Source organism: Aulonocara sp. 'chitande type north' Nkhata Bay, unplaced genomic scaffold (assembly GCF_057382095.1).
Source record: "Aulonocara sp. 'chitande type north' Nkhata Bay isolate Kocher_YH1m ecotype deep benthic unplaced genomic scaffold, A_spYH_male_GT1.1 unmapped_scaffold_35, whole genome shotgun sequence".
NCBI lineage: Eukaryota > Metazoa > Chordata > Actinopteri > Cichliformes > Cichlidae > Aulonocara > Aulonocara sp. 'chitande type north' Nkhata Bay.
Window position 1 is genome coordinate 341,348 of NW_028234367.1, and position 15,095 is coordinate 356,442.

The 15,095-nt window shown below is 58.2% G+C and overlaps 3 non-coding genes and 4 pseudogenes across 3 annotated transcripts; all 7 read right to left on the reverse strand.

The window, feature by feature from the left end:
• Window positions 1-5,582: 5,582 nt before the first annotated feature.
• Window positions 5,583-5,701, reverse strand: LOC147300221 (5S ribosomal RNA; annotated as a pseudogene).
• Window positions 5,702-6,400: 699 nt separating this feature from the next.
• Window positions 6,401-6,519, reverse strand: LOC147300222 (5S ribosomal RNA). The gene has a single exon (XR_015128077.1). It is a non-coding gene; the product is annotated as a 5S ribosomal RNA (ribosomal RNA).
• Window positions 6,520-7,842: 1,323 nt separating this feature from the next.
• Window positions 7,843-7,954, reverse strand: LOC147300223 (5S ribosomal RNA; annotated as a pseudogene).
• Window positions 7,955-9,449: 1,495 nt separating this feature from the next.
• LOC147300224 (5S ribosomal RNA) lies at window positions 9,450-9,568 on the reverse strand (annotated as a pseudogene).
• A 1,451-nt stretch (window positions 9,569-11,019) lies between these two features.
• Window positions 11,020-11,138, reverse strand: LOC147300225 (5S ribosomal RNA). The gene has a single exon (XR_015128021.1). It is a non-coding gene; the product is annotated as a 5S ribosomal RNA (ribosomal RNA).
• Window positions 11,139-12,395: 1,257 nt separating this feature from the next.
• LOC147300226 (5S ribosomal RNA) lies at window positions 12,396-12,514 on the reverse strand. Its single transcript, XR_015128060.1, has one exon. It is a non-coding gene; the product is annotated as a 5S ribosomal RNA (ribosomal RNA).
• Window positions 12,515-14,470: 1,956 nt separating this feature from the next.
• Window positions 14,471-14,589, reverse strand: LOC147300227 (5S ribosomal RNA; annotated as a pseudogene).
• Window positions 14,590-15,095: the final 506 nt, after the last annotated feature.

The following is a 15,095-nucleotide window of genomic DNA, read 5'->3' on the forward strand; positions in this document are numbered from 1 at the left end:
TTTGGTGAAGATGGCCTCGGCCAGAAGCACAGGACCTGGTTTGATATGAGTGGCCTGAGCCAGCAGCCACAGGCCCTGGTGTGGTGTAAGTGGCCTAAGCCAGCAGCAACAGGCCCTGGTGTGGTGTAAGTGGCCTCAGCCAGAAGCCACAGGCACTGGTGTGGTGTAAGTGGCCTCAGCCAGCAGCAACAGGCCCTGGTGTGGTGTAAGTCGCCTCAGCAAGCAGCCACAGGCCCTGGTGTGGTGTAGGTGGTCTCAGCCAGCAGCCACAGGCCCTGGTGTGGTGTAAGTGGCCTCAGCCAGCAGCCACAGGCCCTGGTGTGGTGTAAGTGGCCTCAGCAAGAGCCACAGACCCTGGTGTGGTGTAATTGGCCTAAGCCAGAGCCACAGGCCCTGTTGTGGTGTAAGTGGCCTGAGCAAGAACCACAGGGCCTGGTTTGGTGAAGATGGCCTCGGCCAGAAGCGCAGGGCCTGGTGTGATGTGAGTGGCCTGAGCAAGAGCTACAGGCCCTGGTGTGGTGTAAGTGGCCTCAGCCAGCAGCCACAGGCCCTGGTGTGGTGTAAGTCGCCTCAGCCAGAAGCCACAGGCACTGGTGTGGTGTAAGTGGCCTCAGCCAGCAGCAAAAGGGCCCTGGTGTGGTGTAAGTCGCCTCAGCCAGCAGCCACAGGCCCTGGTGTGGTGTAGGTGGCCTCAGCCAGCAGCCACAGGCCCTGGTGTGGTGTAAGTGGCCTCAGCCAGTGCCACAGGCCCTGGTGTGGTGTAAGTGGCCTGAGCAAGAGCCACAGACCATGGTGTGGTGTAATTGGCCTCAATAGTAGTGATGGGACGTTCTGTATCGAGGCTTCGGAGCGTGTGTCGAGTAATGGAGGGGGCGTTTCCGCGAAGCGCGTATCGAGGCTTGCTTCATTTATGGGAGGAGCTGAAAATGATGACGTCCGAAGCCTCGCTGCCCGGCTGTACCACGTGACTGGTTCATGAAGCGGTTCGAACTTTGCCGCAAATAATCATTTTCCATACTGCCAGCATAAATATACACAGTATACTGCCATCACTACAATATACATGTTTTACACACTCCTTTTGTTGTTGACATTTACAGGCTGTGTGCAAAATGCCACACTCTTCAAATTCATGCCAGCTAATTATTTTTACGTCCAGTAGGTGTCCTGCTAGAGCAAATGAAGCTTCATGAAGCTTCGCGTTGGGGTGAACCAATTGGATGAAAAGCTCCAGTGCTTCATGGGGCTTCATCTGCCCATCACTACTCAATAGCAACTAAGGCCCTGGTGTGGTGTAAGTGGCCTCAGCCAGCAGCCACAGGCCCTGGTGTGGTGTAGGTGGCATCAGCCAGCAGCCACAGGCCCTGGTGTGGTGTAGGTGGCCTCAGCCAGCAGCCACAAGCCCTTGTGTGGTGTAAGTGGCCTCAGCCAGCAGCCACAGGCCCTGGTGTGGTGTAAGTGGCCTCAGCCAGTGCCACAGGCCCTGGTGTGGTGTAAGTGGCCTGAGCAAGAGCCACAGACCATGGTGTGGTGTAATTGGCCTCAATAGCAACTAAGGCCCTGGTGTGGTGTAAGTGGCCTCAGCCAGCAGCCACAGGCCCTGGTGTGGTGTAAGTGGCCTGAGCAAGTGCCACAGGCCCTGGTGTGGTGTAAGTGGCCTAAGCCAGAGCCACAGGCCCTGGTGTGGTGTAAGTGGCCTGAGCAAGAGCCACAGGGCCTGGTTTGGTGAAGATGGCCTGGGCCAGAAGCGCAGGGCCTGGTGTGATGTGAGTGGCCTGAGCAAGAGCCACAGGCCCTGGTGTGGTGTAAGTGGCCTCAGCCAGCAGCCACAGGCCCTGGTGTGGTGTAAGTCGCCTCAGCCAGAAGCCACAGGCACTGGTGTGGTGTAAGTGGCCTCAGCCAGCAGCAAAAGGGCCCTGGTGTGGTGTAAGTCGCCTCAGCCAGCAGCCACAGGCCCTGGTGTGGTGTAGGTGGCCTCAGCCAGCAGCCACAGGCCCTGGTGTGGTGTAAGTGGCCTCAGCCAGAAGCACAGGGCCTGGTGTGATATGAGTGGCCTGAGCAAGAGCCACAGGCCCTGGTGTGGTGTAAGTGGCCTCAGCCAGCAGCCACAGGCCCTGGTGTGGTGTAAGTGGCCTCAGCCAGTGCCACAGGCCCTGGTGTGGTGTAAGTGGCCTGAGCAAGAGCCACAGACCATGGTGTGGTGTAATTGGCCTCAATAGCAACTAAGGCCCTGGTGTGGTGTAAGTGGCCTCAGCCAGCAGCCACAGGCCCTGGTGTGGTGTAAGTGGCCTGAGCAAGTGCCACAGGCCCTGGTGTGGTGTAAGTGGCCTAAGCCAGAGCCACAGGCCCTGGTGTGGTGTAAGTGGCCTGAGCAAGAGCCACAGGGCCTGGTTTGGTGAAGATGGCCTGGGCCAGAAGCGCAGGGCCTGGTGTGATGTGAGTGGCCTGAGCAAGAGCCACAGGCCCTGGTGTGGTGTAAGTGGCCTCAGCCAGCAGCCACAGGCCCTGGTGTGGTGTAAGTCGCCTCAGCCAGAAGCCACAGGCACTGGTGTGGTGTAAGTGGCCTCAGCCAGCAGCAAAAGGGCCCTGGTGTGGTGTAAGTCGCCTCAGCCAGCAGCCACAGGCCCTGGTGTGGTGTAGGTGGCCTCAGCCAGCAGCCACAGGCCCTGGTGTGGTGTAAGTGGCCTCAGCCAGAAGCACAGGGCCTGGTGTGATATGAGTGGCCTGAGCAAGAGCCACAGGCCCTGGTGTGGTGTAAGTGGCCTGAGCAAGAGCCACAGGCCCTGGTGTGGTGTAAGTGGCCTGAGCAAGAGCCACAGGCCCTGGTGTGGTGTAGGTGGCCTCAGCCAGCAGCCACAGGCCCTGGTGTGGTGTAGGTGGCCTCAGCCAGCAGCCACAAGCCCTTGTGTGGTGTAAGTGGCCTCAGCCAGCAGCCACAGGCCCTGGTGTGGTGTAAGTGGCCTCAGCCAGTGCCACAGGCCCTGGTGTGATGTTAGTGGCCTGAGCAAGAGCCACAGACCCTGGTGTGGTGTAATTGGCCTCAATAGCAACTAAGGCCCTGGTGTGGTGTATGTGGCCTCAGCCAGCAGCCACAGGCCCTGGTGTGGTGTAACTGGCCTCAGCCAGCAGCCACAGGCCCTGGTGTGGTGTAAGTGGCCTCAGCCAGAGCCACAGGCCCTGATGTGGTGTAAGTCGCCTCAGCCAGAAGCCACAGGCACTGGTGTGGTGTAAGTGGCCTCAGCCAGCAGCAACAGGCCCTGGTGTGGTGTAAGTCGCCTCAGCAAGCAGCCACAGGCCCTGGTGTGGTGTAGGTGGCCTCAGCCAGCAGCCACAGGCCCTGGTGTGGTGTAAGTGGCCTCAGCCAGCAGCCACAGGCCCTGGTGTGGTCTAAGTGGCCTCAGCAAGAGCCACAGACCCTGGTGTGGTGTAATTGGCCTCAATAGCAACTAAGGCCCTGATGTGGTGTAAGTCGCCTCAGCCAGAAGCCACAGGCACTGGTGTGGTGTAAGTGGCCTCAGCCAGCAGCAACAGGCCCTGGTGTGGTGTAAGTCGCCTCAGCAAGCAGCCACAGGCCCTGGTGTGGTGTAGGTGGCCTCAGCCAGCAGCCACAGGCCCTGGTGTGGTGTAAGTGGCCTCAGCCAGCAGCCACAGGCCCTGGTGTGGTGTAGGTGGCCTCAGCAAGAGCCACAGACCCTGGTGTGGTGTAATTGGCCTCAATAGCAACTAAGGCCCTGGTGTGGTGTATGTGGCCTCAGGCAGCAGCCACAGGCCCTGTTGTGGTGTAACTGGCCTCAGCCAGAGCCACAGGCCCTGATGTGGTGTAAGTGGCCCCAGCCGGTCACTCAGGCCCTGGTGTGGTGTAGGTGGCCTCAGCCAGCCGCCACAGGCCCTGGTGTGGTGTAAGTGGCCTCAGCCAGCAGCCACAGGCCCTGGTGTGGTGTAAGTGGCCTCAGCCAGCAGCCACAGGCCCTGGTGTGGTGTAAGTGGCCTGAGCAAGAGCCACAGGCCCTGGTGTGGTGTAAGTGGCCTGAGCAAAAGCCACATGCCCTGGTGTGGTGTAAGTGGTCTCAGCCAGCAGCCACAGGCCCTGGTGTGGTGTAGGTGGCCTCAGCCAGCAGCCAAAGGCCCTTGTGTGGTGTAAGTGGCCTCAGCCAGTGCCACAGGCCCTGGTGTGGTGTAAGTGGCCTGAGCAAGAGCCACAGACCCTGGTGTGGTGTAATTGGCCTCAATAGCAACTAAGGCCCTGGTGTGGTGTAGGTGGCCTCAGCCAGCAGCCACAGGCCCTTGTGTGGTGTAAGTGGCCTCAGCCAGCAGCCACAGGCCCTGGTGTGGTGTAACTGGCCTGAGCAAGAGCCACAGGCCCTGTTGTGGTGTAGATGGCCTCAGCCAGCAGCCACAGGCCCTGGTGTGGTCTAAGTGGCCTCAGCCAGAAGCACAGGGCCTGGTGTGATATGAGTGGCCTGAGCAAGAGCCACAGGCCCTGGTGTGGTGTAAGTGGCCTGAGCAAGAGCCACAGGCCCTGGTGTGGTGTAGGTGGCCTCAGCCAGCAGCCACAGGCCCTGGTGTGGTGTAGGTGGCCTCAGCCAGCAGCCACAAGCCCTTGTGTGGTGTAAGTGGCCTCAGCCAGCAGCCACAGGCCCTGGTGTGGTGTAAGTGGCCTCAGCCAGTGCCACAGGCCCTGGTGTGGTGTAAGTGGCCTGAGCAAGAGCCACAGACCCTGGTGTGGTGTAATTGGCCTCAATAGCAACTAAGGCCCTGGTGTGGTGTAGGTGGCCTCAGCCAGCAGCCACAGGCCCTTGTGTGGTGTAAGTGGCCTCAGCCAGCAGCCACAGGCCCTGGTGTGGTGTAACTGGCCTGAGCAAGAGCCACAGGCCCTGTTGTGGTGTAGATGGCCTCAGCCAGCAGCCACAGGCCCTGGTGTGGTCTAAGTGGCCTCAGCCAGAAGCACAGGGCCTGGTGTGATATGAGTGGCCTGAGCAAGAGCCACAGGCCCTGGTGTGGTGTAAGTGGCCTGAGCAAGAGCCACAGGCCCTGGTGTGGTGTAGGTGGCCTCAGCCAGCAGCCACAGGCCCTGGTGTGGTGTAGGTGGCCTCAGCCAGCAGCCACAAGCCCTTGTGTGGTGTAAGTGGCCTCAGCCAGCAGCCACAGGCCCTGGTGTGGTGTAAGTGGCCTCAGCCAGTGCCACAGGCCCTGGTGTGGTGTAAGTGGCCTGAGCAAGAGCCACAGACCATGGTGTGGTGTAATTGGCCTCAATAGCAACTAAGGCCCTGGTGTGGTGTAAGTGGCCTCAGCCAGCAGCCACAGGCCCTGGTGTGGTGTAAGTGGCCTCAGCCAGCAGCCACAGGCCCTGGTGTGGTGTAAGTGGCCTCAGCCAGAGCCACAGGCCCTGATGTGGTGTAAGTGGCCCCAGCCGGTCACTCAGGCCCTGGTGTGGTGTAGGTGGCATCAGCTAGCAGCACAAGACATTGGAAAACAGCCAAAAGCAATGTCGTTAATGTGCCCTCATTAATGGGCAGCTGCTTTTGGTCTTTTAATACACCCCTTCTCTGGATCAAAAGCGGTTCAATGACATGAAAATGAAAGGCTTACAGCACCAGGTATTCCCAGGGAGTCTCCCATCCAAGTACTAACCAAGCCCAGCCCTGCTCAGCTTCCGAGATCAGACGAGGTCGGGCGTGCTCAGGGTGGTATGGCCGTAAGCTGCTGGCCCCAGCACAATGTCTCAATTTATGGATTCAGGTGATTAGGTGGCAAGTACCTGAAGTTACGAAGACAATCCTATAACCCTACCTTCATGTTTGCATAATACCCTAACCCAAAGGCTCAGTTTAGCATTTATCCAACAGCACAGGCCCTGGATTGTTGAAGATGGCCTCAGGAACCAGCACAGGGCCTGGTGTGTTGTACATGGCCACAGCTAGCAGCACAGGGCCTGGTTTGGTGAAGATGGCCTCGGCCAGAAGGGCAGGGCCTGGTGTGATGTGAGTGGCCTGAGCAAGAGCCACAGGCCCTGGTGTGGTGTAAGTGGCCTGAGCAAGAGCCACAGGCCCTGGTGTGGTGTAAGTGGCCTCAATAGCAAATAAGGCCCTGGTGTGGTGTAAGTGGCCTCAGCCAGCAGCCACAGGCCCTGGTGTGGTGTAAGTGGCCTCAGCCAGTGCCACAGGCCCTGGTGTGGTGTAAGTGGCCTGAGCAAGAGCCAAAGACCCTGGTGTGGTGTAATTGGCCTCAATAGCAACTAAGGCCCTGGTGTGGTGTAGGTGGCATCAGCTAGCAGCACAAGACATTGGAAAACAGCCAAAAGCAATGTCGTTAATGTACCCTCATTAATGGGCAGCTGCTTTTGGTCTTTTAATACACCCCTTCTCTGGATCAAAAGCGGTTCAATGACATGAAAATGAAAGGCTTACAGTACCAGGTATTCCCAGGCAGTCTCCCATCCAAGTACTAACCAAGCCCAGCCCTGCTTAGCTTCCGAGATCAGACGAGGTCGGGAGTGCTCAGGGTGGTATGGCCGTAAGCTGCTGGCTCCAGCACAATGTCTCAATTTATGGATTCAAGTGATTAGGTGGCAAGTACCTGAAGTTACGAAGATAATCCTATAACCATACCTGCATGTTTGCATAATACCCTAACCCAAAGGCTCAGTTTGGCATTTATCCAACAGCACAGGCCCTGGATTGTTGAAGATGGCCTCAGGAACCAGCACAGAACCTGGTGTGTTGTACATGGCCACAGCAAGCAGCACAGGGCCTGGTTTGGTGAAGATGGCCTCGGCCAGAAGCACAGGGCCTGGTGTGATATGAGTGGCCTGAGCAAGAGCCACAGGCCCTGGTGTGTTGTAAGTGTCCTCAGCCAGCAGCCACAGGCCCTGGTGTGGTGTAGGTGGCCTCAGTCAGCAGCCACAGGCCCTTGTGTGGTGTAAGTGGCCTCAGCCAGCAGCCACAGGCCCTGGTGTGGTGTAAGTGGCCTCAGCCAGTGCCACAGGCCCTGGTGTGGTGTAATTGGCCTCAATAGCAACTAAGGCCCTGGTGTGGTGTAGGTGGCCTCAGCCAGCAGCCACAGGCCCTGGTGTGGTGTAAGTGGCCTCAGCCAGCAGCCACAGGCCCTTGTGTGGTGTAATTGGCCTCAATAGCAACTAAGGCCCTGGTTTGGTGTATGTGGCCTCAGCCAGCAAATAAGGCCCTGGTGTGGTGTAAGTGGCCAGAAGCGCAGGGCCTGGTGTGATGTGAGTGGCCTGAGCAAGAGCCACAGACCCTGGTGTGGTGTAATTGGCCTCAATAGCAACTAAGGCCCTGGTGTGGTGTATGTGGCCTCAGGCAGCAGCCACAGGCCCTGTTGTGGTGTAACTGGCCTCAGCCAGAGCCACAGGCCCTGATGTGGTGTAAGTGGCCCCAGCCGGTTACTCAGGCCCTGGTGTGGTGTAGGTGGCCTCAGCCAGCCGCCACAGGCCCTGGTGTGGTGTAAGTGGCCTCAGCCAGCAGCCACAGGCCCTGGTGTGGTGTAAGTGGCCTGAGCAAGAGCCACAGACCCTGGTGTGGTGTAATTGGCCTCAATAGCAACTAAGGCCCTGGTGTGGTGTAGGTGGCCTAAGCCAGCAGCCACAGGCCCTGGTGTGGTGTAAGTGGCCTCAGCCAGAGCCACAGGCCCTGATGTGGTGTAAGTGGCCCCAGCCGGTCACTCAGGCCCTGGTGTGGTGTAGGTGGCATCAGCTAGCAGCACAAGACATTGGAAAAGAGCCAAAAGCAATGTCGTTAATGTGCCCTCATTAATGGGCAGCTGCTTTTGGTCTTTTAATACACCCCTTCTCTGGATCAAAAGCGGTTCAATGACATGAAAATGAAAAGCTTACAGCACCAGGTATTCCCAGGCCATCCAAGTACTAACCAAGCCCAGCCCTGCTCAGCTTCCGAGATCAGACGAGGTCAGGCGTGCTCAGGGTGGTATGGCCGTAAGCTGCTGGCCCCAGCACAATGTCTCAATTTATGGATTCAGGTGATTAGGTGGCAAGTACCTGAAGTTACGAAGACAATCCTATAACCCTACCTTCATGTTTGCATAATACCCTAACCCAAAGGCTCAGTTTAGCATTTATCCAACAGCACAGGCCCTGGATTGTTGAAGATGGCCTCAGGAACCAGCACAGGGCCTGGATTGGTGAAGATGGCCTCGGCCAGAAGCGCAGGGCCTGGTGTGATGTGAGTGGCCTGAGCAAGAGCCACAGGCCTTGGTGTGGTGTAAGTGGCCTGAGCAAGAGCCACAGGCCCTGGTGTGGTGTAAGTCGCCTCAGCCAGAAACCACAGGCACTGGTGTGGTGTAAGTGGCCTCAGCCAGCAGCAAAAGGGTCCTGGTGTGGTGTAAGTCGCCTCAGCCAGCAGCCACAGGCCCTGGTGTGGTGTAGGTGGCCTCAGCCAGCAGCCACAGGCCCTGGTGTGGTGTAAGTCGCCTCAGCCAGCAGCCACAGGCCCTGGTGTGGTGTAAGTGGCCTCAGCCAGCAGCCACAGGCCCTGGTGTGGTGTAAGTGGCCTCAGCCAGTGCCACAGGCCCTGGTGTGGTGTAAGTGGCCTGAGCAAGAGCCACAGACCCTGGTGTGGTGTAATTGGCCTCAGCCAGCAGCCACAGGCCCTGGTGTGGTGTAAGTCGCCTCAGACAGAAGCCACAGGCACTGGTGTGGTGTAAGTGGCCTCAGCCAGCAGCAAAAGGGCCCTGGTGTGGTGTAAGTCGCCTCAGCCAGCAGCCACAGGCCCTGGTGTGGTGTAGGTGGCCTCAGCCACCAGCCACAGGCCCTGGTGTGGTGTAAGTGGCCTCAGCCAGCAGCCACAGGCCCTGGTGTGGTGTAAGTGGCCTCAGCCAGCAGCCACAGGCCCTGGTGTGGTGTAAGTGGCCTCAGCCAGTGCCACAGGCCCTGGTGTGGTGTAAGTGGCCTGAGCAAGAGCCAAAGGCCCTGGTGTGGTGTAAGTGGCCTGAGCAAGAGCCACAGACCCTGGTGTGGTGTAATTGGCCTCAATAGCAACTAATGCCCTGGCGTGGTGTAGGTGGCCTCAGCCAGCAGCCACAGGCCCTGGTGTGGTGTAAGTGGCCTGAGCAAGAGCCACAGGCCCTGGTGTGGTGTAAGTGGCCTGAGCAAGAGCCACAGACCCTGGTGTGGTGTAATTGGCCTCAATAGCAACTAATGCCCTGGTGTGGTGTAGGTGGCCTCAGCCAGCAGCCACAGGCCCTGGTGTGGTGAAAGTGGCCTCAGCCAGAGCCACAGGCCCTGATGTGGTGTAAATGGCCCCAGCCGGTCACTCAGGCCCTTGTGTGGTGTAGGTTGCATCAGCTAGCAGCACAAGACATTGGAAAAGAGCCAAAAGCAGTGTCGTTAATGTGCCCTCATTAATGGGCAGCTGCTTTTGGTCTTTTAATACACCCCTTCTCTGGATCAAAAGCGGTTCAATGACATGAAAATGAAAGGCTTACAGCACCAGGTATTCCTAGGCAGTCTCCCATCCAAGTACTAACCAAGCCCAGTCCTGCTTAGCTTCCGAGATCAGACGAGGTCGGGCGTGCTCAGGGTGGTATGGCCGTAAGCTGCTGGCCCCAGCACAATGTCTCAATTTATGGATTCAAGTGATTAGGTGGCAAGTACCTGAAGTTACGAAGACAATGCTATAACCATACCTGCATGTTTGCATAATACCCTAACTCAAAGGCTCAGTTTGGCATTTATCCAACAGCACAGGCCCTGGATTGTTGAAGATGGCCTCAGGAACCAGCACAGGGCCTGGTGTGTTGTACATGGCCACAGCAAGGAGCACAGGGCCTGGTTTGGTGAAGATGGCCTCGGCCAGAAGCGCAGGGCCTGGTGTGATGTGAGTGGCCTGAGCAAGAGCCACAGGCCTTGGTGTGGTGTAAGTGGCCTCAGCCATAAGCCACAGGCACTGGTGTGGTGTAAGTGGCCTCAGCCAGCAGCCACAGGCCCTGGTGTGGTGTAGGTGGCCTCAGCCAGCAGCCACAGGCCCTGGTGTGGTGTAGGTGGCCTCAGCCAGCAGCCACAGGCCCTGGTGTGGTGTAAGTGGCCTCAGCCAGCAGCCACAGGCCCTGGTGTGGTGTAAGTGGCCTGAGCAAGAGCCACAGGCCCTGGTGTGGTGTAAGTGGCCTGAGCAAGAGCCACAGACCCTGGTGTGGTGTAATTGGCCTCAATAGCAACTAATGCCCTGGTGTGGTGTAGGTGGCCTCAGCCAGCAGCCACAGGCCCTGGTGTGGTGTAAGTGGCCTCAGCCAGCAGCCACAGGCCCTGGTGTGGTGTAAGTCGCCTCAGCCAGAAGCCACAGACACTGGTGTGGTGTAAGTGGCCTCAGCCAGCAGCAAAAGGGCCCTGGTGTGGTGTAAGTGGCCTCAGCCAGCAGCCACAGGCCCTGGTGTGGTGTAGGTGGCCTCAGCCAGCAGCCACAGGCCCTTGTGTGGTGTAATTGGCCTCAATAGCAACTAAGGCCCTGGTGTGGTGTAGGTGGCCTAAGCCAGCAGCCACAGGCCCTGGTGTGGTGTAAGTGGCCTCAGCCAGTGCCACAGGCCCTGGTGTGGTGTAAGTGGCCTGAGCAAGAGCCACAGACCCTGGTGTGGTGTAAGTGGCCTGAGCAAGAGCCACAGACCCTGGTGTGGTGAAGATGGCCTCGGCCAGAAGCACAGGGCCTGGCGTGATATGAGTGGCCTGAGCAAGAGCCACAGGCCCTGGTGTGGTGTAAGTGGCCTGAGCAAGAGCCACAGGCCCTGGTGTGGTGTAAGTGGCCTGAGCAAGAGCCACAGGCCCTGGTGTGGTGTAATTGGCCTCAATAGCAACTAAGGCCCTGGTTTGGTGTATGTGGCCTCAGCCAGCAAATAAGGCCGTGGTGTGGTGTAGGTGGCATCAGCTAGCAGCACAAGACATTGGAAAACAGCCAAAAGCAATGTCGTTAATGTGCCCTCATTAATGGGCAGCTGCTTTTGGTCTTTTAATACACCCCTTCTCTGGATCAAAAGCGGTTCAATGACATGAAAATGAAAGGCTTACAGCACCAGGTATTCCCAGGCAGTCTCCCATCCAAGTACTAACCAAGCCCAGCCCTGCTTAGCTTCCGAGATCAGACGAGGTCGGGCGTGCTCAGGGTGGTATGGCCGTAAGCTGCTGGCCCCAGCACAATGTCTCAATTTATGGATTCAAGTGATTAGGTGGCAAGTACCTGAAGTTACGAAGACAATCCTATAACCATACCTGCATGTTTGCATAATACCCTAACCCAAAGGCTCAGTTTGGCATTTATCCAACAGCACAGGCCCTGGATTGTTGAAGATGGCGTCAGGAACCAGCACAGGGCCTGGTGTGTTGTACATGGCCACAGCAAGCAGCACAGGGCCTGGTTTGGTGAAGATGGCCTCGGCCAGAAGCACAGGGCCTGGTGTGATATGAGTGGCCTGAGCAAGAGCCACAGGCCCTGGTGTGTTGTAAGTGGCCTCAGCCAGCAGCCACAGGCCCTGGTGTGGTGTAGGTGGCCTCAGCCAGCAGCCACAGGCCCTTGTGTGGTGTAATTGGCCTCAATAGCAACTAAGGCCCTGGTGTGGTGTAGGTGGCCTCAGCCAGCAGCCACAGGCCCTGGTGTGGTGTAAGTGACCTCAGCCAGCAGCCACAGGCCCTGGTGTGGTGTAAGTGGCCTCAGCCAGAGCAACAGGCCCTGATGTGGTGTAAGTGGCCCCAGCCGGTCACTCAGGCCCTGGTGTGGTGTAGGTGGCATCAGCTAGCAGCCACAGGCCCTGGTGTGGTGTAAGTGGCCTCAGCCAGAAGCCACAGGCACTGGTGTGGTGTAAGTGGCCTCAGCCAGCAGCAAAAGGGCCCTGGTGTGGTGTAGGTGGCCTCAGCCAGCAGCCACAGGCCCTGGTGTGGTGTAAGTGGCCTCAATAGCAACTAAGGCCCTGGTGTGGTGTAAGTGGCTTCAGCCAGCAGCCACAGGCCCTGGTGTGGTGTAAGTGGCCTCAGCCAGCAGCCACAGGCCCTGGTGTGGTGTAGGTGGCCTCAGCCAGCAGCCACAGGCCCTGGTGTGGTGTAAGTGGCCTCAATAGCAACTAAGGCCCTGGTGTGGTGTAAGTGGCTTTAGCCAGCAGCCACAGGCTCTGGTGTGGTGTAACTGGCCTCAGCCAGCAGCCACAGGCCCTGGTGTGGTGTAAGTGGCCTCAGCCAGAGCCACAGGCCCTGATGTGGTGTAAGTGGCCCCAGCCGGTCACTCTGGCCCTGGTGTGGTGTAGGTGGCATCAGCTAGCAGCACAAGACATTGGAAAACAGCCAAAAGCAGTGTCGTTAATGTGCCCTCATTAATGGGCAGCTGCTTTTGGTCTTTTAATACACCCCTTCTCTGGATCAAAAGCGGTTCAATGACATGAAAATGAAAGGCTTACAGCACCAGGTATTCCCAGGCAGTCTCCCATCCAAGTACTAACCAAGCCCAGCCCTGCTTAGCTTCCGAGATCAGACGAGGTCGGGCGTGCTCAGGGTGGTATGGCTGTAAGCTGCTGGCCCCAGCACAATGTCTCAATTTATGGATTCAAGTGATTAGGTGGCAAGTACCTGAAGTTACGAAGACAATCCTATAACCATACCTGCATGTTTGCATAATACCCTAACCCAAAGGCTCAGTTTGGCATTTATCCAACAGCACAGGCCCTGGATTGTTGAAGATGGCCTCAGGAACCAGCACAGGGCCTGGTGTGTTGTACATGGCCACAGCTAGCAGCACAGGGCCTGGTTTGGTGAAGATGGCCTCGGCCAGAAGAGCAGGGCCTGGTGTGATGTGAGTGGCCTGACCAAGAGCCACAGGCCCTGGTGTGGTGTAAGTGGCCCCAGCCGGTCACTCAGGCCCTGGTGTGGTGTAGGTGGCATCAGCTAGCAGCCACAGGCCCTGGTGTGGTGTAAGTGGCCTGAGCCAGCAGCCACAGGCCCTGGTGTGGTGTAAGTGGCCTGAATAGCAAATAAGGCCCTGGTGTGGTGTAAGTGGCCTCAGCCAGAGCCACAGGCCCTGGTGTGGTGTAAGTGGCCTCAATAGCAACTAAGGCCCTGGTGTGGTGTAAGTGGCCTCAGCCAACAGCCACAGGCCCTGGTATGGTGTAAGTGGCCTCAGCCAGCAGCCACAGGCACTGGTGTGGTGTAAGTAGCCTCAGCCAGCAGCAAAAGGGCCCTGGTGTGGTGTAAGTCGCCTCAGCCAGAAGCCACAGGCCCTGGTGTGGTGTAACTGGCCTCAGCCAGCAGCCACAGGCCCTGGTGTGGTGTAAGTGGCCTCAGCCAGAGCCACAGGCCCTGATGTGGTGTAAGTGGCCTCAGCTAGCAGCACAGGGCCTGGTTTGGTGAAGATGGCCTCGGCCAGAAGCACAGGACCTGGTTTGATATGAGTGGCCTGAGCCAGCAGCCACAGGCCCTGGTGTGGTGTAAGTGGCCTCAGCCAGCAGCCACAGGCCCTGGTGTGGTGTAAGTGGCCTCAGCCAGCAGCCACAGGCCCTGGTGTGGTGTAGGTGGCCTCAGCTAGCAGCAACAGGCCCTTGTGTGGTGTAAGTCGCCTCAGCCAGAAGCCACAGGCACTGGTGTGGTGTAAGTGGCCTCAGCCAGCAGCAACAGGCCCTGGTGTGGTGTAAGTCGCCTCAGCAAGCAGCCACAGGCTCTGGTGTGGTGTAGGTGGTCTCAGCCAGCAGCCACAGGCCCTGGTGTGGTGTAAGTGGCCTCAGCCAGCAGCCACAGGCCCTGGTGTGGTGTAAGTGGCCTCAGCAAGAGCCACAGACCCTGGTGTGGTGTAATTGGCCTAAGCCAGAGCCACAGGCCCTGGTGTGGTGTAAGTGGCCTGAGCAAGAACCACAGGGCCTGGTTTGGTGAAGATGGCCTCGGCCAGAAGCGCAGGGCCTGGTGTGATGTGAGTGGCCTGAGCAAGAGCCACAGGCCCTGGTGTGGTGTAAGTGGCCTCAGCCAGCAGCCACAGGCCCTGGTGTGGTGTAAGTCGCCTCAGCCAGAAGCCACAGGCACTGGTGTGGTGTAAGTAGCCTCAGCCAGCAGCAAAAGGGCCCTGGTGTGGTGTAAGTCGCCTCAGCCAGCAGCCACAGGCCCTGGTGTGGTGTAGGTGGCCTCAGCCAGCAGCCACAGGCCCTGGTGTGGTGTAAGTGGCCTCAATAGCAACTAAGGCCCTGGTGTGGTGTAAGTGGCTTCAGCCAGCAGCCACAGGCTCTGGTGTGGTGTAACTGGCCTCAGCCAGCAGCCACAGGCCCTGGTGTGGTGTAAGTGGCCTCAGCCAGAGCCACAGGCCGTGATGTGGTGTAAGTGGCCCCAGCCGGTCACTCAGGCCCTGGTGTGGTGTAGGTGGCATCAGCTAGCAGCACAAGACATTGGAAAAGAGCCAAAAGCAGTGTCGTTAATGTGCAGCTGCTTTTGGTCTTTTAATACACCCCTTCTCTGGATCAAAAGCGGTTCAATGACATGAAAATGAAAGGCTTACAGCACCAGGTATTCCCAGGCAGTCTCCCATCCAAGTACTAAACAAGCCCAGCCCTGCTTAGCTTCCGAGATCAGACGAGGTCAGGCGTGCTCAGGGTGGTATGGCCGTAAGCTGCTGGCTCCAACACAATGTCTCAATTTATGGATTCAAGTGATTAGGTGGCAAGTACCTGAAGTTACGAAGACAATCCTATAACCATACCTGCATGTTTGCATAATACCCTAACCCAAAGGCTCAGTTTGGCATTTATCCAACAGCACAGGCCCTGGATTGTTGAAGATGGCCTCAAGAACCAGCACAGGACCTGGTGTGTTTTACATGGCCACAGCAAGCAGCACAGGGCCTGGTTTGGTGAAGATGGCCTCAGCAAGCAGCCACAGGCCCTGGTTTGGTGTATGTGGCATCAGCCAGCAGCCACAGGCCCTGGTGTGGTGTGAGTGGCCTCAGCCAGCAGCCACAGGCCCTGGTGTGGTCTAAGTGGCCTCAGCCAGTGCCACAGGCCCTGGTGTGGTGTAAGTGGCCTGAGTAAGAGCCACAGGCCCTGGTGTGGTGTAAGTGGCCTCAGCCAGCAGCCACAGGCCCTGGTGTGGTGTAAGTGGCCTGAGCAAGTGCCACAGG